Raw genomic sequence first — 26,499 nt, 5'->3', positions numbered from 1 at the left:
GGTGAAGAATGAAATATTCAGACAGGGAAGAGCTGGAACGAGGCCCTAGGAGATTTGGGGGGAAATCTGAATAGCCATCCAAACTACTCAAGTTTTATCCAAACCAAATATCCAGGCCTTTTGAAGTTTGCCAGTTACTAATCAAAAACCCACTAAGCGCTTAGTATCTCAAGACAGTTTTAAATAACATCAAACCAACTATCATGTAATATAACAAGTAAAGCCAAATATGGATTTTCTCTTAGAGCTGCACAGACACACAAAAATTTGTCTGAAGTAGCGCTAGTCAAGTAAGAGTTTAAGATAATTTTAATTGCTCTTATGTTATTGTACTCTTGAAAACATCCCAGTGATTTTTTAAAGGGTTAAGAAAACCAACTTTCCATAAAAACTGAATTATTAATGATAACTATCTGGAAAATTAATAGTTAAGGCTTTGCAAGTATTGTTTAACACTCTATTGCAAACACTATTAAAAAAAAATTAAGGTTTACTAATGATGAAATGAAAGCCTCAATTGTCCAAGATTCTTATGTCTTGTAGGGCTAGGTAGACAAATTTTGAACCTGAAGTAAATTAATAGTACTGCTTTGATCTTAATGCATTTCATTCTCTCAAAATTATAATATTTTGTCACAATCAGAAGCTGTGATATCAATCAGCATTCTGCAACTATGGTGTAAATCAGCTGTTGGACAACTTTCTTGAAAAAATCTTCAAAATCTCAATAAAATTATGGAAGTATTACAAGATAATCTTAACATCTTTTATTGACTTAATTCGACATGAAATAAATATATTACCACAATATGCTACTACTATCATTTTTTCCACTTTCAGTCGACTCATTTCTTTTCCTTGAAGCAAAATTAATGAAATGTCAGAGTGGAAAAACATTCAGTTCTGCTGAAGGAAAAAAAATTAATCTTACTGAAACACACATGTTCTCTTTTCCCCAGTGCAAGTTCTATATGTACATTATGTTAAAATGAGAAAAAAAAATAAAAATCTGTGCATGTATCTGTGTAAACTTATCTAGAAAGGCAAAGGGAAAAGCATTGGGAATTCTGAGAAGATGGTGACTGTGCCTTTATCAAGAGGCACCTGCCAGAGCATGGAAGATGGCAGAACTCAAATGATACTTCTAAGAAGCCTCCCAGTCACTTGCTATTATATTTTGCTATTTGATTTCTCTACACAGTATTTATCTAATATTTTCTTGTATATTAAGTGATTACTTATTGTTGGTTGGTTGATAATCTGTCAGCCTCCACCAGAATATAAAGCTCATGACAGCAAACACCTTAACTCTCTTGTTCACCATGTACCCTCAATGGTGAGAATATAATTGACCTTTAATTTGGCAATGAATGAATGCAGTATACCAACAAATTTGACAGCCATGAAACTTCAAATATGTAAGAAGGAAAAAAGAATTAACTAAAACTTGATCAAACTAGAAAAATTTTAAGTAAACAAAAATAAAATAACAGCAAAAATAAAATGAGATGGAAGAAATATAAGCAAGCCTTTCAACCATTTCAATAAATAGTAAAAAGGTTGCTTTCTCCTACCAAAAGACAGATAATCAAACTGTTTTATTTTTAAAGCAGCTCTTTGTTGTTTTTGAAAACTACATCCAAATCAGTGACAATGAACTATCAAAACTAAAAAAGGGTAAATGCAAACAGATTTAAAAGATTAGATATTTAATATTTGATATTCATAATTAATTAATATTGGATAAAGTAAAATTTAAAGCTAATGACATTGAAATAGAAAAGGGCGACATTGTAACATATTGGCAAAGGATATAATTCATCAAAAAGATAAAAATGTAATATTTTTAAGCAACAAGCAACATGAAAATTTTTAAAAATTAAGAACTCCTGGGATAAAAAGATTAACTTGATTAAAATATAATTATAGGAAAATATTATATCTTTTTCAGAATTTTACAGAGTAAGTAGTTAAAATATCAAGAATATTAATTATTTAATTAATTCAATTAACTGATTGAATATATATGTATATATAAAGTAGTACATTAAAAACAGAGAACATATATTCTTATGTTCATAGAAAAATATACATCAATTTTACATCACATTTTAAAAATTCTAAAAGTTTTAAAAAGGATATATTTCATAGGTCTCATTCTTTAAATATAATCCAATAAAAGCTTACATTAAAGGATAAAAATTTTATAAAGTAAAAATTTTTTTAAAAATGGTCCTGAAGAACCTAGGGGCAGGACAGGAATAAAGACGCAGATGTAGAGATGGACTTGAGGACACAGGGAAGGGAAGGGCTGGGACGAAGTGAGAGAGTGGCAGGGGCATATATTTGGTAGTGACCAAATGTAAAATAGATAGCTAGTGGGAAGGAGCCACATAGCACAGGGAGATCAGTTCAGTGCTTTGTGACCACCTAGAGGGGTGGGATAGGGAGGGTGGGAGGGAGACTCAAGAGGGAGGAGATATGGGGATATATGTACATGTATAACTGATTCACTTTGTTATAAAGCAGAAACTAGCACACCATTGTAAAGCAATTATCCTCCAATAAAGATGTTAAAATTTTTTTTTAATTTAAAAAATTAAAAATTTTCAATAATCCAAGAGAAAAACAAATTATAAATTATTTTGAAAGTACTTAGAAATATTACACTAGTTCATATGGCACAACTAAAATAAGACTCAGATGATAGCTGAAAAGCCTTTATTATCAAATAAAAACAACTTAATGTGAAACAAATATTCACTTTGAGGAGCAGTTAAAAAAAATTATAATAAACCAAAACAAGAAAAATAATGGCATCAATAAAAAGAAAGTTGAAATTACTGAAAAAGAAAAGACAGAAGTAGAAGGATGAACATAAGAAACTAACTTAAGAAAAATGAGAAAATCTGGCCAAACTAATAATCACAGAGGATTTTAGAAATATAAAATTTTTTTACCAATTCAAATAGTTTTCATGGCTGTATTGTATATCACCTTTAAAGAACAAATACTTCATATTTATTAAACTACTCTGAATTATAGAAAAAGAAAAGTCCTCTAGTCTATTTTACTAGGTAGCAAACCTTGATTCAAAAATCCAATAAAAGACAATCCAAAAAGAAAGGAGAGAAGAAGTGAAAAAGGAAGAGAGAGTGGGAGGGACCAAGGAATGGAGGAAGGAAGGGTAGGGGGTACTGGCATAAAAATAGATATATTGATTTGTTGAAAAACTACCATACTGTTACCAAAGGACTTCACCATTTCACATTCCTACCAACAATGCATGAGGCTTCCTATTTCTCCACATCTGTATCAACACCTGTTATTTTCTACTTTCTATTATAACCATCTGAACAAATGCAGAGTGGTATCTTATTGTGGTTTTGATATGCATTTAACTAATAACTAATGATTTTGAGCATTTTTATGTACTTATAGACATTTGTGTATCTCTCTTGGAGAAAAATATTTTTCACATTTTTAAAATAGATTACATTTCTTTGTTTCATTGAGTTGTAAGAATTCTTTGTACATCATGGATACTAGTTCCAAATGATAAACCTCAATTTATCTATTTTTTTGTCTTTGCTTGTGCTTTTGATATCATATCTAAAAAACTGTTGCCTAATCCAAGGTCACAAATATTTTTGCCTCTGTTTTCTTCTAAGAGTTTCATCATTTTAGCTCTTACATTTAGGTCTAAGAAGCACATTGAGTTAATTTTTGTATATGGTGTATCATGAAAGTCCAAATTCATTCTTTTGCAACTGGATATACTTGCACAATTTGTGGAAAAGACTGTTCTTTCCTCATTGAGTTATCTTAGCACCTTTGTCAAAAGCAATTGACTATAAACTTAAGGGTTTATTTCTAAACTGTTGATTCTATTCCATTAAGCAATATGAATATACTTATGCCAGTACCACACTGTTTTAATTACTGTAGTTTTATAGTAGGTTTTGAAATTGGAAGTGTGAGTCCTCCAACTTTATTTTTCTTTTTCAGTATTGTTTTGGATATTCCAGTTCTCTTGAATTTCCATATGAGTTTTAGGATCAACTTGTCAATTTCTGCAAAAAAGGCAGCTAGGATTTTGATAGGAAGTATACTTAGATAATCATGTGATTTTTGTTCTGTATTATATTCACATAATGTATTACATTGATTGACTTTTGTGTATTAAAACAACTTTGCATTCCTGGACTAAATCTCACTTGGTCATTGTGTATAATCCTCCTCTTGTGTTACTGGATTCAGTTTTCTAGTATTTTCCTGAGGAAATTTGCATCTATATTCATAAAGGATATTTGTCTGTAGTTTGTCTTTCTTGTGATGTCTTTGTCTGGTTTTGGTATGAGGGTTAATACTGGCCTCAAGGAATGAGTTAAGAAGTATTACTCCCTCTGCTATTTTTTGGATATGTCTGTGAGTATTGGTATTAATTTCTATTTAAATATTTGGTAAAATTCACCAGTGAAGCCACTTGGGCCTGTACTTTTCTTGTGAGACTTGTTTGTTGACTAATTAAATTTTTTCATGTTATCAGCCTATTCAGATTTTCTATTTCTTCTTGCATTAGTTTCAGTAGTTTGTCGTTCTAAGAATTTGTTTATTTCATCTAGATTATCTCATTTGTTGACATACAAGTATTCATAGTATTCCTTTATAATTCTTTCTATTTCTGTAAGGTGAATAGCATTTGTTTTTAATTCTTGATTTTAGTAATTTGAGTCATCACTCTATTTCTTGCTCAGACGAGCTAAATGTTTGTCAAATTCATCGATCTTTTCAAAGAATCAACTTTTGGTTTTGTTGATTTTCTCTTCTGTTTTTCAATTCTCTGTTTCATTTGTTTCTGTTCTAATCTTTATTATTTCCCTCCCTTTTGCTTTATTTGGTTTAGCTTGCTCTTCTTTGCTTTAGTTTCTTAAGAAGAAAGTTTAGGTTATTGATTTAAGATCATTCTTTTTCCTTGCTATAGGTAATTATAGATATATATTTCCCTCTAAGGACTGTTTTTAGCTGCACCCCGTAAGTTTTCGTATGCTGTAGAACTGTTCTTATGAGGTATAAATTGGGGTTCTTTTCAGGAGGTAGTTGTCAGGTAATAAAAATTCAAGGGGGTCTGTGTTTAAACTGGCATTGATCTTGTCACTCAATAAGTCTAATATTGTCACTCAAGAAATATGCAGATTTAAAATGGTCAGTATTCAGTTCTCCAGATTAACATCTCATTCACATGGAATATTCCTACACATTCCTACAGTCTTATAGTTCATACTGCTACTGTCTCCTGAATAGGGAGAAGAAGATAGGGGAAAATTTTTGACAAATATCTCCACTTCCAGAATCAGCCAAAAAAATTTTTTTTTGATCTTTCATTCCATTTTGGAGTTTTAAGATAGATCTCTTATTATTTTATGTATATAATTTTCTCATGAATCCCTCAAATTTACTGCTTTTTGTCCTGGCTCGTACCCCTTGGGGATATATTATAGTATGTTAAGAATAAAACATGTGACTTGTTCCAAGAAGGATTTGTATTCATAGTCTCAGAAAAAGATGACTTTCAAAATGTCCAATTGTTTTTCAAAATATCTGGAAAGACACTGATAAGGTATCCTAAAAGTAATCAAAATTGAAGTTGCCAAGACTGCTTCATTTACAAGTATTTTTTTACTCTTACTACTGAAAACTGGGTCCTCCTCTAAACCACAGTGTTATTATCTGCAAGTTATGGTGGCAGTTTAAAATACTGGGAGAATTACTTAGAAGAATATTCTAACAGCCACATAGGTCACTGTCTTTATACTTAACTGAAAAATGTGCAGAAAAATCTACCGGACATTTTTTTATTCATCATTCCCACTGGATTTCTGAGACTTTGCTCTTGAATATCCTACTTATGGCTTGGAAACATTTTTCTTTTTAAATGTGCTTAACTTCTTTTAAGGTTTCACATTTTTAGTGGGCTTTGTCTTTCTCTTTAATTCTCAATAACACTTTTTTGGCCATGATTTACCTATTATTTTGTAAGAATTCACTTGGTTTTCATTCAGTCTAAATAACCTCTTTTGTATACCAAGGAATTTGATCAATTAGAATAATATCAGTTTCAAAATTTATGAAACTTGGAACTTTTTCTTGCTTAGTCTTTTCTTTCAAGCAACTGGCTATTCTCTTGGGTTTTAGGAATCTATAAATCAGGAGGAAAATGTATACTGTCATTTCTCTCACTGAGTCCAATTTGGCTCCCAGAACCAGGACCGTTTCCCACAGAAGACAAACTCAAACTTTTAATTTCCTTTACCTCATTCTGTGACCCAATTTAAAACAATACTGTAGTCGTTTAAGTCCTACAAACTTATTATACCTAATATTTGACCTGCAGAAAATATAAAGGTTTTTTTTGTAAGCAAAAGACACAGGACCCATACCTTGCCATGGAATTTGTTTCTGATTCATTAGAACTTTATACGTTCTTCAATTCTTATGTCTAGCCACAAACACTTTGACAGTGTTTACCTAGACTTCCTTACAATATATAGCTGTAGATTAAAAATGGTAGAAAACCAAATAATCCTGATATTTTTTTAACATCTTTATTGGAGTATAATTGCTTTACAATGGTGTGTTAGTTTCTGCTTTATAAAAAAGGGAATCAGCTATACATATACATATATCCCCATAGCTCCTCCTTCTTGCATCTCCCTCCCACCCTCCCTATCCCACCGCTCTAGGTGGTCACAAAGCACCGAGCTGATCTCCCTGTGCTATCCGTGAGCTATCTATTTTATATTTGGTAGTATATGTAAGTCCATGCCACTCTCTCACTTCGTCCCAGCTTACCCTTCCCCCTCCCCGTGTCCTCAAGTCCATTCTCTACAAGTGCGTCTTTATTCCTGTCCTGCCCCTATGTTCTTCAGAACCTTTTTTTTTCTTTAGATTCCATATATATGTGTTAACGTATGGTATTTGTTTTTCTCTTTCTGACTTACTTCACAATGTATGACAGACTCTAGGTCCATCCACCTCACTACAAATAACCCAATTTCGTTTCTTTTTATGGCTGAGTAATATTCTATTGTATATATGTGCCACATCTTCTTTACACATTCATCTGTCAATGGACACTTAGGTTGTTTCCAGGTTCTGGATATTGTAAATAGACCTGCAATGAACACTGTGGTCGTTGACTCTCTTTGAATTATGGTTTTCTCATGGTATATGCCCGGTAGTGGGATTGCTGGGTCATATGGTAGTTTTAATTTTAGATTTTTAAGGAACCTCCATACTGTTCTCCATAGTGGCTGTATCAATTTACATTCCCACCAACACTGCAAGAGGGTTCCCTTTTCTCCACACCCTCTCCAGCGTTTATTGTTTGTAGATTTTTTTGATGATGACCATTCTGACTGGTGTGAGGAGACACCTCATTGTAATTTTGATTTGCCTTTCTCTAATGATTAGTGATGTTGAGCATCCTTTCTTGTGTTTACTGACAATCTGTATATCTTCTTTGGAGAAATGTCTATTTAGGTCTTCTGCCCATTTTTGGATTGGGCTGGTTTGTTTTGATGTTGAGCTGCATGAGCTGCTTGTATATTTTGGAGATTAATCCTTTGTCAGTTGTTATGTTTGCAAATATTTTCTCCCATTCTGAGGGTTGTCTTTTCATCTTGTTTATGATCTCATTTGCTGTGCAAAAGCTTTTAAATTTCTTTAGGTCCCATTTGTTTATTTTTGTTTTTGTTTTTGTTTTTCTCTAGGAGGTGGGTCAAACAGGATGTTGCTGTGATTTATGTCATAGAGTGCTCTGCCTATGTTTTCCTTTAAGAGTTTTATAGTGTCTGGCCTAACATTTAGGTCTTTAATCCATTTTGAGTTTGTTTTTGTGTATGGCGTTAGGGAGTGTTCTAATTTCATTCTTTTATATGTAACTATCCAGTTTTCCCACCACCACTTATTGAAGAGGCTGTCTTTTCTGCATTGTATATTCTTGCCTCCTTCATCAAAAATAAGGAGACCATATGTGTGTGGGTTTATCTCTGGGCTTTCTATCCTCTTCCATTGATCTATATTTCTGTTTTTGTGCCAGTACCATAGTGTCTTGATTACTGTAGCTTTGTCATATGGTCTGAAGACCAGGAGCCTGATTCCTCCAGCTCCCTTTTTCTTTCTCAAGATTGCTTTGGCTATTCGGGGTCTTTTGTGTTTCCATACAAATTGTGAAATTTTTTCTTCTAGTTCTGTGGAAAATGCCATTGGTAGTTTGATAGGGATTGCATTGAATCTGTAGATTGCTTTGGGTAGTATAGTCATTTTCACAATATTGATTCTTCCAATCCGAGAACATGGTATATCTCTCCATCTGTTTGTATCATCTTTAATTTCTTCAGTGCTTATAGTTTTCTGCATGCAGGTCTTTTGTCTCCTTAGCTGGGTTTATTTCTAGATATTTTATTCTTTTTGTTGCAATGGTAAATAGGAGTGTTTCCTTAATTTCTCTTTCAGATTTTTCATCATTACTGTATAGGAATGCAAGAGATTTCTGTGCATTAATTTTGTATCCTGCTACTTTACCAAACTCATTGATTAGCTCTAGTAGTTTCCTGGTAGCATCTTAGGATTCTCTATGTATAGTATCATGTCAGCTGCAAACAATGACAGCTTTACTACTTCTTTTCCAATTTGGATTCCTTTTATTTATTTTTCTCCCCTGATTGCTGTGGCTAAAACTTCCAAAACTATGTTGAATAATAGTGGTGAGAGTGGGCAACCTTGTGTTTTTCCTGATCTTAGAGGAAATGGTTTCAGTTTTTCACCACTGAGAACGATGTTGGCTGTGGGTTTGTCATATATGGCCTTTATTATGTTGAGGTAAGTTCCCTCTATGCCTACTTTCTGGAGGATTTTTATCATAAATGATGTTGAATTTTCTCAAAAACTTTTTCTGCACCTATTGAGATGATCATATGGTTTTTCTCCTTCAATTTTTTCATACGGTTTATCACATTGATTGATTTGTGTATATTGATGAATCCTTGCATCCCTGGGATAAACCCCACTTGATCATGGTGTATGATCCTTTTAATGTGCTATTGGATTCTGTTTGCTAGTATTTTGTTGAGGATATTTGCATCTATGTTCATCAGTGATATTGGCCTGTAGTTTTCTTTCTTTGTGACCTCTCTGTCTGGTTTTGGTATCAGGGTGATGGTGGCCTCATAGAATCAGTTTGGGAGTGTTCCTCCCTCTGCTATATCTTGGAAGAGCTTGAGAAACATAGGTGTTAGCTCTTCTCTAAATGTTTGCTAGAATTCGCCTGTGAAGCCATCTGGTGCTGGGCTTTTGTTTGTTGGAAGAGTTTTAATCACAGTCTCAATTTCAGTGCTTGTGTTTGGTCTGTTTATATTTTCTACTTCTTCCTGGTTCAGTCTTAGAAGCTTGTGGTTTTCTAAGAATGTGTCCATTTCTTCCAGGTTGTCCATTTTATTGGCATAGAGTTGCTTGTAGTAATCTCTCATGATCTTTTTTTCTTCAGTGTCAGTTGTTACTTCTCCTTTTTCATTTCTAATCTATTGATTTGAATCTTATCCATTTTTTTTTGACGAGTCTTTCTAATGGTTTATCAATTTTTTTATCTTCTCAGAGAACTGGCTTTTAGTTTTATTAATCTTTGCTATCGTTTCCTTCATTACCTTTTCATTTATTTCTGATCTGATCTTTACAATTTCTTTCCTTCTGCTAACTTCGGGGTTTTTTTGTTCTTCTTTCTCTAATTGCTTTAGGTATAAGGTTAGGTTGTTTATTTGAGATGTTTCTTGTTTCTTGAGGTAGGATTGTAATGCTATAAACTTCCCTCTTGGAACTGCTTTTGCTGCATCCATTAGGTTTTGGGTCATCGTCTTTTCATTGTCATTTGTTTCTAGGTATTATTTTGTTTCCTCTTTGACTTCTTCAGTGTTCTCTTGGTTATTAAATAGTGTATTGTTTAGCCTCCATGTGTTTGGAATTTTTACAGATTTTTTCCTGTAATTGATATCTAGTCTCGTAGTGTTGTAGTCGGAAAAGATACTTGACACAATTTCAATTTTCTTAAATTTACCAAGGCTTGATTTGTGACCCAAGATATGATCTATCCTGGAGAATGGTCCAGGAGCACTTGAGAAGACAGTGTATTCTGCTGTTTTTGGATGGACTGTCCTATAATATGAATTAAGTCTGTCTTCTCTAATGTGTCATTTAAAGCTTTTATTTCCTTATTTATCTTCATTTTGGATTATCTGTCCATTGGTGAAAGTGGGGTGTTAAAGTCCCCTTCTATGATTGTGTTACTGTCGATTTCCCCTTTTATGGCTGTTAGCATCTGCTTTATGTATTGAGGTACTCCTATTTTGGGTGCATAAATATTTATAATTGTTATATCTTCTTCTTGGACTGATCCCTTCATCATTATGTAGTGTCCTTCTTTGTCTCTTGTAATAGTCTTTATTTTAAAGTCTCTTTTGTCTCATATGAGAATTGCTACTCAAGCTTTCTTTTTTTTTTTTTTTTAATTTTTATTTATTTATTTATTTATTTATTTATGGCTCTGTTGGATCTTCGTTTCTGTGTGAGGGCTTTCTCCTGTTGTGGCAAGTGGGGGCCACCCTTCATTGCGGTGCGCGGGCCTCTCACTATCGCGGCCCCTCCTGTTGCAGAGCACAGGCTGCTGACACGCAGGCTCAGTAATTGTGGCTCACGGGCCCAGCTGCTCCGCGGCATGTGGGATCCTCCCAGACCAGGGCTCAAACCCGTGTCCCCTGCACCAGCAGGCAGATTCTCAACCACTGAGCCACCAGGGAAGCCCCCCAGCATTCTTTTGACTTGCATTTGCATGGAATATCTTTTTGCATCCCCTCACTTTCAGTCTGTATGTGTCCCTAGGTCTGAAGTGGGTCTCTTGTAGACAGCATATATACGGGTCTTGTTTTTGTATCCATTCAGCCAGTGTATGTCTTTTGGTTGGAGCATTTAATCCACTTACATTTAATGTAATTGTTGATATGTATGTTCCTATGACCATTTTCTTAATTGTTTTTGGGTTTGTTTTTGTTGGTCTTTTCCTTCTCTTGTGTTTCCTGCCTAGAAAATTTCCTTTAGCATTTGTTGTAAAGCTGGTTTGGTCTTAGTGAACTCTCTTAGCTTTTGCTTGTCTGTAAAGGTTTTAATTTCTCCATTGAATCTGAATGAGATCCTTGCTGGGTATGGTAATCTTGGTTGTAGGGTTTTCCCTATCATCACTTTAAATATGTCCTGCCACTCCCTTCTTGCTTGCAGAGTTTCTGCTGAAATATCAGCTGTTAACCTTATGGGGATACCCTGGTATGTTATTTGTTGTTTTTCCCTTGCTGCTTTTAATATTTTTTCTTTGTATTTAATTTTTGATAGTTTGATTAATATGTGTCTTGGCATGTTTCTCCTTGGATTTATCCTGTATGGGGCACTCTGCACTTCCTGGACTTGACGGACTCTTTCCTTTCCCATGTTAGGGAATTTTTCAAGTATAATCTCTTCAAATATTTTCAGTCCTGTTCTTTTTCTCTTCTTCTTCTGGGACCCCTGTAATTCAAATGTTGGTGTGTTTAATATTGTCCTAGAAGTCTCTAAAACTGTCCTCAGTTTTTTTCATTCTTTTTTCTGTATTCTGCTCTGTGGTAGTTATTTCCACTATTTTATCTTTCAGGTCACTTATGCATTCTTCTACCTCAGTTATTCTGCTATTGATTCCTTTTAGAGAATTTTTAATTTCATTTATTGTGTTGTTCATCATTGTTTATTTGCTCTTTAGTTCTTCTAGGTCCTTGTTAAATATTTCTTATATTTTCTCTATTCTATTTCCAAGTTTTTGGATCATCTTTACTATCATTACTCTGAATTCTTTTTCAGGTATACTGCCTATTTCCTCTCATTTTTTGGTCTGGTGTGTTTTTACCTTGCTCCTTCATCCACTGTGTGTTTCTCTCTCTTCTCATTTTGCTTAACTTACTGTGTTTGGAGTCTCCCTTTCGCAGGCCGCAGATTCGTAGTTCCTGTTGTTTTTGGGGTCTGCCCCCAGTGGCTAAGGTTGGTTCAGTGGGTTGTGTAGGCTTCCTGGTGGGGGGGACTATTGCCTGTGTTCTGGTGGATGAGGCTGGATATTGTCTTTCTGGGGGGCAGGACCGCGTCCGGTGGTGTGTTTTTTGGTGTCTGTGACCTTATTATGATTTTAGGCAGCCTCTCTATTAATGGGTAGAGCTGTGTTCCTGTCTTGCTAGTTTTTTTGGCATAGGATATCCAGCACTGTTGCTTGCTCATCGTTGAGTGGAGCTGGGTCTTAGCATTGAGATGGTGATCTCTGGGAGAGCTTTCACTGTTTGATATTACATGGAGCCAGGAGGTCTCTGGTGGACCAATTCCTGAACTTGGCTCTCTCACCTCAGTGGCACAGGCCTGACACCCAGCCAGAGCACCAACACCCTTTCAGCCACACAGCTCAGAAGAAAAAGGAGAAAAAAAATAAAGAAAGAAAGTAAATATATATATATATAATAAAGTTATTAAAATAAAATTTTAAAAATTATTAAAAATAAAAAGTAGTAAAAAGAGAAAGAAAGAAGAGAGCACCCAAACCAATAAACAAATCCACCAATGATAACAAGTGTTAATAACTATACTAAAAAAAAAAAAAAGAAGACAGAACCCTAGGACAAATGGTAAAAGCAAAGCTATACAGACAAAATCACACAAAGAAACATACACATACACAGTCACAAAAAGAGAAAAAGGAAAAATATATATAAATCTACACATATAAAAGAAAAAGAAAGACAGCAACCAAATCATTAAACAAATGTACCAATGATAATACACTCTAAATACTAAACTAAGATAAACATAAAACCAGAAACAAATTAGATGCAGAAAGCAAACCTCAAGTCTCCAGTTGCTCTCAAAGTCAACCGCCTCAATTTTAGGATGATTTGTTGTCTATTCAGGTATTCCAGAGATGCAGGGTACATCAAATTGATTGTGGAGATTTAATCCGCTGCTCCTGAGGCTGCTGGGAGAGATTTCCCTTTCTCTTCTTTGTTCGCACAGCTCCTGGGGTTCAGCTTTGGGTTTGGCCCCACCTCTGCATGTAGGTTGCCTGAGGACATCTGTTCCCTCCCAGACAGGACAGGGTTAAAGAGCAGCTGATTAGGGGGCTCTGGCTCACTGAGGCCGGGGGTAGAGAGGGGTACGGAATGCGGGGTGAGCCTGGCGACAGAGGCCAACATGACATTGCAACAGCCTGAGGCGTGCCGTGTGTTCTCCCGGGAAATTGTCCCTTGGTGATGGGACCCTGGCAGTGGTGGGTTGCACAGGCTCCTGGGAGGGGAAGTGTGGATAATGACCTGTGCTTGCACACATGCTTCTTGGTGGCTGTAATAGCAGCCTTAGTGTTTCATGCCCGTCTCTGGGGTCCGCGCTGATAGCAGCAGCTCGTGCCGTCTCTGGAGCTCATTTAGGCAGTGCTCTGAATCCCCTCTCCTTGCACACCATGAAGCAATGGTCTCTTGCCTCTTCAGCAGCTCCAGACTTTTTCCCGGACTCCCTCCTGGCTAGCTGTGGTGCACTAGCCCCCTTCAGGCTGTGTTCACACAGCCAACCCCAGTCCTCTCACTGGGATCCTACCGAAGCTGGAGCCTCAGCTCCCAGCCCCCGCCCATCCCAGCGGGTGAGCAGACAAGCCTCTCGGGCTCGTGAGTGCTGGTCAACAGCGATCCTCTGTGCGGGAATCTCTCCGCTTTGCCCTCTGCACCCCTGTTGCTGCACTCTCTTCCATGGCTCTGGAGCTTCCCCCCCACCACCCACCCATTTCCACCAGTGAAGGGTCTTCCTAGTGTGTGGAAACTTTTCCTCCTTCACAGCTCCCTCCCAGAGGTGCAGGTCCCGTCCCTATTCTTTTGTCTCTATTTCTTCTTTTTTCTTTTGCCCTACCCAGGTACGTGGGGTGTTTCTTACCTTTTGGAGGTCTGAGGTCTTCTGCCAGCATTCAGTAGGTGTTCTGTAGGAGTTTTTCCACATGTAGATGTATTTCTGATGTATTTGGTGGGAGGAAGGTGATCTCCATGTCTTACTCCTCTGCCATCTTGAAGGTCTCCCCAGTCCTGATATTTTTGAGAGTAACAGTCACTAGTTTTTTTAATTCATAAATTATAGATTGTTTAATGTTCTTGTTATCTGTCTCAAAGAAAGATATAGAGATGAACCTGTTTATAAATAATTATTTGCTTCTGTTAAGTACAATTAAGGATCATAGAGTTAAAGACAGGCAAATTGGTGAAGCATCATTCAAAACTCACTCATATTTGCCAGTTACACCCAAATATTCAAAGGCTTTCTCTTAGTGTCTTCCAGATAACTAAAAATTATTTTTCTTATGCCATACTCAGACTTTCATACTTATATTGAAATGTCAGCAATTCTAAATCATGAGAAATTTAAATGGAACTTTCAAACAGAGACCTTAGAAATCCAATTGAACACTTTTAAATGAATAAATGGAGGTGCAAAAGGCCAAAGACTTGTCAAGATCACACATAGTTAGTGGAAGATATCTGATTCAAACATAAGTCACTAAAATCCTAGCATTGTTCTTTCTCACCAAGCTTCCTATTGAACAATGAAGTGTCTCTTAACCTTAGAATATATTTCACACACAAGAAAGCATGAAGACATAAGGAGGAAGACAACTCCAATGGAAACTCCTAGCTATTAAATCACAGGTTTATGAATTTCGCTAGGATGAAAATACTCAACACAAGTAAGAAATATATACTCTTAAAATCACAGATATTTCTAACTCTAAAAAAAATATGTTTTAAAGCATCTTAAATCCTGTTTCTTAATATATAACAGACTCTTTTCAAAGTTGACTAAAGTTAAAATTAGATAGGTCAGCATTCTATTTCTTTGCATGCCTCTCTCCTTTTGAAATACAAATTATAAAAATCTTTCCCATGAGGTGAAATACAACAACTCAAATGTTGTCTTGTGTTAACTATAACTCCATAATTATGCACTACCTATAGTGCTCATGTGTTGTACAGTATGTATTTTTTTTCAAGTCAACAATTCTCCATTGAAAGGAAAATATCTCTTATTCTGGGGCTTGTACTGAGGAAAAAGCATTTTGGAAAAATTATTTTTCCCCACAATAGTTCCACAATTTTGCCTGACTACTATTTTGGCTTAAACTTGGAACCACAAGATTAAAGTCTAATGTTTATAGTCTTTTCATTCTAATTTTATTTCTCTGGACTGCCTATAATCCCTTCTAATCATTTCGGCTATGGCAATTTTACCGACTGTGATAATGCCTGCTCCAACATTCAGGTTTTATGTGTGTAGCTATGTTATTCCACTGGTTTGGCATGTTTGTGTCACATTATCAAGTCTGAGTTTTCTCAGTGGGCCTTCTTTGAGCTTTGTAGTCATTATTTTGAAGTACTGCTTCTTGCTGAAATGTTGGTTCTGTCCGAACAGTCCACTGTAATCTTGTTCTATGCATTATTATTCTTCTTTATCAGATGAAAATTTTAAATATGAATGAAACAAGCCCCCATTTGCCTTTGCCTTTCAACTTTATATCTAAGAGAAAGTATAAACATAGTTCTGTACTATTAAGTAATATTTATTATAAAGCCATACTTTTTAATATAAAGATATACTAGACAAGACCTATCAAATAAGTAAAAGCATGTTGGATATTTCTAAATCAAAAACAGGGTAAAAGCTCTTCTAGAAGAATATTTATCAAACCACGAAACTCAACAAAGTACCTCAGATTCAACTTAGGAAATAAAAGTAAAAAATTAAACTATGACCAGAAAAACCATGGAAGCATCTAAGCTTCATGTTTCAATAAAGACCTTGAGATTTAAAATACTAATACATTTAAAATACTAATAGCAACTGCTATTCAAGACTGGCTTATAAATTCAAAAAAAATATTTCACAAGCTACCAGAGCCTATTACTTCATTTTGCAAAATTCATACATGAACTGCCACACTTGTAACTTCAGAGAAATTGTAGAATTATTCTGAAGAAAGAGACCAGACGGTCTGAAAATGGACTAGTGAGGATTTTCCAGGTTGCTACTCTTTCACTCTTCTCATGGGATTCAAAGTGGCTACTGCCCTGACTGATATTAATGTGTCATTTTCAAGTGCCATTGTGGCCCACTGCATCTGATATCTTTCCAGGTAATAGAATTCTGGAGACCTAGTTCGATGAGCATTAGGAAGACACGGGATTAGACTAAAATACTGAGTGCCTCAGGGACACATGCTTGGCAGGAAGCTCAAAATCCAGGAGCTTTAAAGAAGACTATTTTGGAGTATCACACAGGTTCAAAATGTTTTTGAAGTTCCTGACCAGAAGACCCTGGTCAAATTATGGGAAGTTAAACATTGTCAAGATGATAATCGCAATAATTTAAATCTGTAAAATAGCCTTGAATGCAATTATTAATAGAATGAAAATGAAATAAATGTTTCTCGTATTCTGTAGAAATCAACCATCATCAATTGAAGAAATATATTCATATAATGCTAAATGATCAATAATAACTATGCGGTAGTTCCTCTTAATCTGCCTCAACTCTTCTGAATTTGTATAAAAGAACACTTCAAAATCAAAGGTTTTTTTAAATTTTTGTTTTAAATTGTATTATATAGTTGATTAACAAACAATGTTGTATTAGTTTCAGGTGTACAGGAGATTATCAAAGTTATTTTTAATGACTGAGCAGCTAATTAAGCATTAACAAACGCCATTGCCATTTACATGACAAAATCCAGAAGTCCTTCAGGATTAATTAGGTGACATCAACCCTCAATTCTCCCTAATGAGACCTTTGTAAGTCTTAGAACTATTTAACTTTTTAAACTTGAAAGCTATATAGATCTGTCAGAGTTTGTCCTTTTAATTGAAATAATATTTTATATTTTGCCTTTAAAGTGTTAAGAAAAGTCTCTGACATTAAAAATTCAGTGTCAGTGTAAGTTAATAAGGAACTTTATGAAAGATCCTAAAGCAGTTCTCCAACTCATAGAAGATAAGAATAGCGTACGAAGATTCAAGGGAATGTTTCAATAATTCATTCTTTTATTTGGTACCTTTTTAATTATTTAACTCCAAAAATCCGAGTCCATTTCTAGACCACATTCATTCAACTACATGTTTTTCATCCTGTTTTTACAAAGTGACTCAAACTCTATTTATTTTTTTAAGTGATTATAACATATGTGGAAATGTGGTCACCTGTGATTCATCCTGTGCCTGTATGGCACTGACCATGTGGAAGTGAATCAGAAGTTGGACTCTAGTCTCATCATGACTGATCAACTTGGTAGTATGTTCATTTTCACACTGAAACAAGCAATGTGAAATCAGAGAACAGTGTTAAGGAATAAACATTTGTTTTCAATCCTTTAATCAGAAAAAGCTAAAATTTCATAATAAAAAGTATGAATGTTTCATTTTAAGAGCTAAAGCCATATCTACATATGGGATTTGTTGTGAAAGACTTTCATTTTTCTCTCTGAATGCATTTGTGTGGACAAGACAAAACATTAGGTCATCTTTGAAGAGAAGTAATTGAAAAGGTTCTATGCTCAGGCCCATGTTACCAAAGGCAACTAAATCTTGAATGCTTTGAATTTGTTATGACCAATGTATAGATTATAATGCTATACATTGACTGGGCAACATTTAATATTTTAAATTTTTAGGAACTGACCTTTCATATACTTTCTCTCTTCTTTCCCCCTCATGAAAATCATAGTTATCATTAAGAATTAACCAAGTTGTACTTTCAAGAAAATTTTAAAATACTTATAGATACTATTCTCAGATGCATGCTTTAGAAAGGAAAATTACTTCTTTAAACCAAGATTTCAAGCTTTAAAAAGTCACAGAAGTTTATCATGTACCTTATTTTTGCAATATCTCCACATGAAAAGTGAAGATATATATATATATATACTCATTGTGTCCAAATCAATTAAAACTGGTTTTAGTTTTTTAAACATAATTATTTAGCATTTGAAGTTGCTAAAGATTATGTACAATGGATATTTTTTAATCTCATACAGTTTGTGATCTTTAGTCTTGTGTGCTAAAATATCCAGTTGTTACCAGTTGCCTTTTGTACACTAAGATTGCATAAAGTGTCTCATTGATTTAAATTACAGAAAATGTTTTCAACATCTATGTTTTCTGTGCCTCCCTTTTACAATACTAACCTGAATAAATGCTATGCCCCTTTCCTTAGAGGAGAATATGATTTGATATCTAAAAGAAAATTCAACACAGGCTAGCATACAATCAACTTTTATTTCCTAAGTAAAAATTTAGAAATCAGTATTAAAAGTTTTTCTTTTGAAACCCTAAAGGCAATAGTGGCATCAATGTAGGTATAAGGTAGTACTGGTTTATTTCCATATTTAGGTGCTAAATGGTAAAATTTGGAGGGGAAATACCAAAGAGAAGCAGCTAGGAATGGTCCTGCTTTGTGGTTTGGCTTGCATGGTGCAAGACCCCCATAAGCACAAGAAGACAATATAGCTAGCACTATAAAATACAGAGAGGAAAACAAACACTGGACAGTAGTTGATAAATCTAGTAAATAATAACATCACTATTAACATAGTAGCAACCCATACTCACTTCTCCCCAACTTTCACCACACTTCCAGGGCAGAAGAACAAATATAACTTGTCTGTGTCTTCAGAGTGAAGAGTGAGCTACAACTGTCTCAACAAGTTTGAAGCAGTGTAAATTATCAGGACCCAAAAGAGAATCAGAAAATAAGAACTTGATTTTGATTTTTAAAAAGAAAAATGTATAAAATAAAGCACAGGCAAGACTCAGGAAGCAGTTCAGAGGCAGAACTTTCTGAGATGCCCTAAAGCAATGGGACACAGCAAGAGGGATCCTTTATACTATGCCCATGGCTGAGAGCCTGGATGGGAGAATGTGTTAGGATGCTGACTAAAAAAAATTTCCCAATAGGTTTTCCATGTATACATGTACCTGCAGGAGTTTTACTTAAATTTTCTCTTTAAAGAGTAATAAGATGGAAGCAGCCCTACCTTATATTAAAACATACTATAAAGGTACTATAATTAAAAGAGTTTGGTGTTGCTATAAGGACAGAAATAATCAATAAAACAGAAGAAATACTATGAATACTTAATATTAATTTTAATAATATATTACATAATATAAGGAGGTCAAATGAACAAGGTAAGAAAATAACTTTCAATAAATGGCTCTGAGACAATTAGCTATTTTGGCTACAAATCACTTTAGATCATGTTTTCATATAAACCAAAATAAATTTCAAGTGATAAAAACTATGTTAAGATAAAATGCTAGAATAAAATAGTGACTTTTTACTAGCCCCTGAATAAGAAGGACACTCTAAATTTAAATTAGTGAGATAAGTCATAAAGGAGCAATATATTTGACTTCACAGAAAGGTCAAATTTCGGTGCACAAAAAAAAGCAAAAACAAATGTAAAGTGAATTAATTATTTGACGGGATTGATGTATTGTCATCCAATGCAGAGCAGATTAAGCATTCTTCCAAAAATGACAGTTTCACCTTTTTCATGTCACCAAACTTGTTCTCAGCTGCTGGGACATAAGAGTTCTAGTTCCCTATTTATAACTTCCAACTTTTTCTGCTGCTAGAGAATGTACAAATAAAAATAGTAATATAGAGATAAAACTCGATTAGGTACTAGCATAATATAACATTTTTAGAAAAATATTGTATAAGCTACTATTTTAGCTTATACAGTCAATTTTCACCAGATACTGTCTATTACAATACAAATTATGCAACTGTTGTAACAGTTCACATCCTCAAGTCAGGAGCCTTGGAATTCCCAGCAGAAATCATTTTAGTTTTCATTTCTCTTCCTTGGGGAAGAACACCTTTTGTATTCTCTATTTTGTATATATATTTTTTGTTTTTATATATTTGTGTATATTTTGTGTATGTATACGTTCATATATATATATGATAGAGAACTTTTTTTTGAAGATTTTTTTTGATGTGGACCACTTTTTAAAGTCTTTATTGAATTTGTTACAACATTGCTTCTGTTTCATGTTTTGGTTTTTTGGCTGCCAGGCATGTGGGATCTTAGCTCCCTGACCAGGGATTGAACCTGCACCCCCTGCATTGGAAGATGAAGTCTTAACCACTGGACCACCAGGGAAGTCCCTGATAGGGAACTTTTTTATTTAAGCGGAAAATTCTTTCTTTAACTATATAAGGGATTTTATAATTCAGAGAAAATTGTTCTTTTTGCATACAATTTTGTCACATGAAATCAAATTAAGGGTGTCCACCTGACGTTGTTTTATAAAGCCATGCAAATTTAAAACATGTTAGAGCAAAGATAATCAAAGCACTCTTCATAATAAATGGTGCTTTGCTTTTACTTTTACCTGGATTTCAAGTCCAGAATGTAAATTAGACTTCAGGTTTATGAAACAGCTTGATTAGCAACCATTCTAGGAATTCATGAATCTATAGTAAGAATAATCACTAATCAAGTATGCAACTATGTGGCAGGCACAGTGCTTAAGAGTTAACCAAACTTTAATCTTTACCATAATCACATGAATTAAGGACTTTCATTATTAGCATTATAGGGAAAAATATCTAAATAAGGATATAAATTTGTAGATTTAGTCTAAATATTGGGATCAAATTTTGGAGGACACTTAAAAACCATTCAGTTGCAGGAAAATTATCAATCATTGGGTTTTTGTGATTATTCTTTTATTCAATTACTAGAAATTTTTCTATGAATATATGATGTTTAGTTATTAATTACTACAATTTCACTCACAGAACTTTGACTTTAAGTGAAGAAATTCCATATGCAATTTCCTTTGTAGCATACCATGGTATCTCACATAACTTCATATAGGTAAAAACAGCAGGATATTGGCCCTTTAGAAATAAAGATTTGTTTTCATTTAGGAAAACAAAGTTCTCCTTTTAATAAAAAGCCCCCAAAAAAGTGATCCCTAAACAGAAAAATTTTATTTTAGAAATTATTGTGTATCTGCAGAATTATTTCCCCTACATATCTATCATCTGATGCCAGCATACTTTTTCAGCAGTTACCACTTGTTAGAATTCATGTTTTTGGGTGAGTGATCAATTGTTTCATGTTGATTTTCCCCAGCAAGCTATAGTTTCACCTCAGCTGCAAAAATTTTCTAAACTGAGCAAAGCCTCCATAGGAGAAGTCAGGATATGATCTTTCAAACACAAACAGTGTAACTCTGTAGGAGTCTATTCAGGAATTTGAGAAAGAAAATGTGAGAGAGTAAGTTTGTAGCATTTACGCTGTTTGCAAACCTGACCTTAAAAATTGATTAAAATCCACATATAAATGACTGTACTTAACTCTTGTATAGGACTTCTGATTTACTAAGTTTAGTTAATTTACCAAAATTTATCCTAGACTAAATACATATTACTAGCTATCCTACAAAAGAAGTTAAGTCAGAAGCTTGGAACAAGTTGTTCAAGGGGCACCCTATGTGAGTGCCAAGTTGGATATACAGCTTTTAGTCTCCTAACCGAAAGTCAATAATACTGAGGGTATCCCTATAGTCAAATATTGATAACATATAGATTTCCCCCAATAGATTGGATTTATTCCATGTCTTCTTTCCAAAAGGGATTGAAGTTGAATGTTTAAGAATTTGAACAGACAATTTGACATATGTTTGCATGACTATCATTCCCTCAGAGAAGTCTGATGAAAATAAAACCAAATTTTTGTTAGATTCTGCAAGGACTTAACCAGTTGCTCCCTAAACTACCAGAAAATACAAATCGAAATGGAACTTGTATTCCACACATGACTCAAAGGGGCTCTGCATCAAGAGGATATCAACATCAGAACTCCATTGCTCTCCATTCATAACAATCATGCTACAAAGTAAGTAAAAATTCTATCTCCCTCTTACATATGTCTTTCATTTTCCCTCAGCCAAAGGCCCCTCATTTATTCCATTAATCTAACATAAAAGCATTTCCTGCATTGCAAAATGAAACTTCGTTACACAAATGGGTTTACATTCAGTGGCAGAGACTTTATCCTCTAGTTTCCTTTCTCTTATCCTTCCTTTTAGGAACACTCTTCTCCTCCTCAAGATATGATCACCCAACTAGAGTTCCCAGCATTCCTTGCAGCCTCATGTGACCATGTGATTTGTCTCTTGCTAATGGTAATTAAGCAAGAGTAATGGGGGCAACTTCAGCCTTCTATCTTTAAAAGAGAAAAGTCACTTGCCCTCTAATTATCTTTCCACATCTTACAGTAGATAAAGCAAACAGTGGTGAGCCAGTGTCCACCAAGCAATTGAAGACAACTTTAGGGAATAGCAGAGCAACAATATAGAAAGAACCTGGGTTCCTAAATGACTCAGCAGCCTCCCTCTAGTTAGTTACATTAAACATCTACTTTGTTTGAGCCACTGTGTTTTAGGATTTCCTTGTCACAGCCTCTTATCTGTACCCCCAAATACAATTATTCAAATTAGAACTCCTTTCATCTCATTTCTACTATTGATGCTTTTGTCTGTGTTGAAACATTGCTGCTGGTGATAGTTTTGCCCAAGTATGTAGCAAAAGACTATTATGGGGTCAGTATTGCTTCTCTTTTTGGACAAACATGCTTATTTTATACTATATACTTGAGCCACTGGGTTTATACAAACTTGGGGCATCCAGGCTGCTACACTTTAGTCCCATGATATTTGTTTTTAATCATTTTATTATACCATCAACACTATTTGAAGTTTTTCTTCACTGTGTTCTTGTAATGAATCTTATTTCTGCCTTTTTGTTTATCATCATAGAACATTTATTTGTGTGTCTGTTTATAATCTATAATCTGCATGTGTATGACCAAGGACAATCTGGCAATAGTATTTATTTCACTGATAATCACCAAATTTCCTGATAGATCCTCCCAAGCTCTCCCATTGGACTAATGCTGGATATACAAGACCTACAGCAGCAGTGTTACTGCAGGTGTTAGTCCAAGTTACTGTGGCCCCAGTATACACATATTCATGATGCAAGCTTTGTTGATAACGTTCTACAACATGGATTTACTACAAACAAAAAGATAGTTATTCTCTTTTGTTCTTTAATCCTTTTTTTTAAGGCAAAGGTTAAAGTCTCAATGAAATGACACACAACTGTATTGAAAAAGACTTACATAGTATCTGTTATTTTTCATCTTTCTTACAGCTAGAAAAACAAATGCCTAATGCCTTTCCTTTCATTTTTGGGCTCACAAATTAGAGTATTTTCAAAGAGAAAAGAACCTTAAGGACTTCTTTTCTAGGAGTTTTTAAACTGTGTTCCTGGCACCCTAAGACTCCAGAGCAGTATCTTAAAGTATGCCTGAAGAGTGGTTGGTGGAGGAGGCTGAGTGGTAGGGACCAGAGGCTCCCACCCTGCTTCAGATGAAGCAGTTTTCTTTAATCTTTAAGATGTTAAGGTTCCATTTGAGATTTCATTTTTTAAATGTGTTTCCTAATATTTGAAAAGTGCTAATCTAGTCCAAACCAAATGAGGGAACTAAGAGCTCAAGGGAATAAGATTTACTCATGAAGTGAGAGCAGATTTGTGGTGAAGTTAAGATGGGATCCTAGTCTTTTGACATCTTGTCCAGAATTGTTATACCAAAGCTACAGAGATGATTTAATAAAATGTGGGCATTCAATCACACACTGTTAAAGTGACATAGCTATTCTGGTATTCATGTGACTTATAGGAGTTTCAACAATAACTTCAAATTTCCCTGTATTTTTCATCTGGCTTGTAGTTCAGAATAGTGCTAAATGTTTTGATTTCTGTATCCAGCAATTAAGATTAGTATTAATATTTTTCTACTTTAGAAAAAGCAACTTTTTTAATTTAAAAAATTATGACTGCTCTAAAAAATTTTTTTAAAGAAGGAAATTATGACATAGCAGAATGCACAGGACTCTAATAGGAAACATGATTCTAAATACTGCTCTGCCATCAAAGAAACAGATTTGTGTCCTTTCTTTACCAATCACATCATCTTAACAGACCTCAAATTTCTTAGTTTTTAATGTGATTAGTCTATACAGATTATAAGGTGTCTTCCAGATCTAAAAATCTAGGACTCTCTTTTCTAGATTAATCCTGTCCATCTGCAGATCAAGCAATAAAGTGTATAATTATTCAGTGTATATCTCTGTGCATAATGTATGTATGTATGTTTTAGCATATGCCTACAAATCAAGGAATCTTCAAGCTTTTAATTTTATGGCTCTATTTTATGGGTTTTTTCCATTTTTAAAAATATACTTTTATTTGCATTCAATAAATTCACCCTTTTACATGTAGAGTTCTGTGAGTTTTTATGAACATTTACAGTTACATAATCACCACCAAAATCAAGACATATAACAATACCATCATGCCAAAAAATTCCCACCTCCCTTTAGAGTCAATTCCACACCATCCTTATTCCCTAACAACTACAGCTCTGTTTTCTGTCACTGTAGTTTCACCTTTGCTTCTTTATGTATTTTTTTTTTAAATCTTGAGACTTCTTACTTTTTTACTTTCATCTGTAGTTCTGAAAGTTAAATAGTATACACTACACCTACTCTGATGGTTGCCTTATATCTTGTTTAATTTTAACAACAAATTTGATAACAATTCTGAGATGCAGACATCACTACACTGACTTTATATATGAGGAAACTGAGACTCGTAAGAAGAAGTAATTTTCCAAGGTAACACAGCTAGTAAACAAAGAACCCCAGCTCCTTAACGACCACAGCACCACGATACACACCCTGATATAGCCGCTATCCAGACTTCTTGTACGTGAGAGCAAAATAAACTTTTATTTGTTTGAGCCTTTGTTATTTTGAGTTTTCTGCTACATGAAGCCAAATCTAACCTCATTGGTTTTGGATCCTCCTTTTTGAGCATCCTTTTCTCAGGACACATGTTAATCTCTCCAGCAAGCTTACCAGACCAAGGGAGAGATCATAGTTTAATTACATTTTCGGAGACTTAACTGTGGCCAGAGGTCAAAGTGCTATCTCAAATTCTTATTTTTAAAATCTTCATCTATTGGAATCTAAGTCTGTATTTCAATTAGTTCCAAACCCAGAGGAGGACAGGGATGATATTTATTGGAGCTCCTAAATGCCAACATTTATTTTCATTTTTAATTTGCCAGATGATTGCCCATTCTCCAATTTGTGTTATGTATAATTTTTAAAAACTGCTTAGTCTTCATTTTAGATGCATATTAAAAATACACTTTGCATCACACTCACATTCACAGAGGTGAGTTTGCTTTAGCAGAGGCAACCGTGATGCTCAAATCGGACAAATCTACTTCATACTCACAGATGCAAGATCCGCAGGCCAAAATTCTCTCCCTTTAACCCCCTTAGAATATCATGTACAGTGGAACACAGCTCCCTGTACCAGCTTTCTTAATCTTAAGGCTATTGACATATGAAAAATAGTGTCTCCTGTAGGGAAGAAGGCTAGAGTGGTCTGTAACTAAAAAAAGACATTATATGGGAAGAACTGAGGACTACATTTTAAAACAGTGTGCCTTCACATGAGCATTTATGTTAAACAATCTGATGAAAGTTCATAAATATTTACTTCACATTGCAATCTGCATACATATTTTCATATCAGATATAGGAAGAATACAATTAAAACATCAAACTGTTACATACACAGTACAAAAACAAGCTACTTGAATGAGTAAGTTAAAAAAATAGGTAGATTGTTAGGTTTTTTTAGTGTTGGAATCAGTAACTTAAAAAAGGGAAAATAATGTTATCTGGTATTATTAGATGATAGCATAACTAACCTTGTAGAAATGGGAAGGAAGTCATACTATGTACATTTCTCATGGAAGAAACTTTTTTCTACTCTCAGTATGAGTACGTGCTCTGGGGGACCAGTGGTTTTATTTTTTGCCTATGGACTTTCTCACTGTTGTATCTCACAGTGTTTTGCTCTTTTTTTTCGACTGCTAAAGCTAACGGACATATTTATGTACCCCTTCCAGGAAGCAGATATAAATTCATGACCTATGTTTTATATTCTAACATCATTCCAGAGGTCATCTTTTCTTTCTAATCTTATTTTCCTTTTGTTTATTTTAAATCATTTATCTTTTTAAATGAAGATATTCCTGTACTATTTCTTAAATCATTCATGGAAAAACACAAATTCTAAATTAATTAACTAGTAAATTATGCTAATATTGGTATTTTTAGTTACCCGCTTAGGACACCTAAAATAATCAGGTATTAGAATAGAATGTGAATGATACTTATATTATCATCTTACCTCTATAAG

At 34.4% G+C, this 26,499-nt stretch overlaps 1 long non-coding RNA gene across 3 annotated transcripts in view; it reads left to right on the top strand.

Annotated features, from left to right (window-relative positions):
* LOC309666947 overlaps positions 1-26,499 on the top strand; it is a 98,321-nt gene that overhangs the window by 25,028 nt on the left and 46,794 nt on the right. The window contains exon 4 of one of the 3 annotated variants that reach the window (XR_014267406.1): positions 1,962-9,563. The exons of the other annotated variants lie outside the window; for them this stretch is intronic. This is a non-coding gene — a long non-coding RNA (uncharacterized lncRNA). Of the gene's footprint in view, positions 1-1,961; positions 9,564-26,499 lie in introns of those variants that run through there. 3 annotated transcript variants of the gene reach the window in all.

The sequence above is a fragment of the Balaenoptera physalus genome (assembly GCF_965194825.1).
Source record: "Balaenoptera physalus genome assembly, chromosome: 9".
NCBI lineage: Eukaryota > Metazoa > Chordata > Mammalia > Artiodactyla > Balaenopteridae > Balaenoptera > Balaenoptera physalus.
The sequence above is the reverse complement of the archived record's forward strand: the minus strand, read 5'-3'. Positions and strand labels throughout refer to the sequence as shown.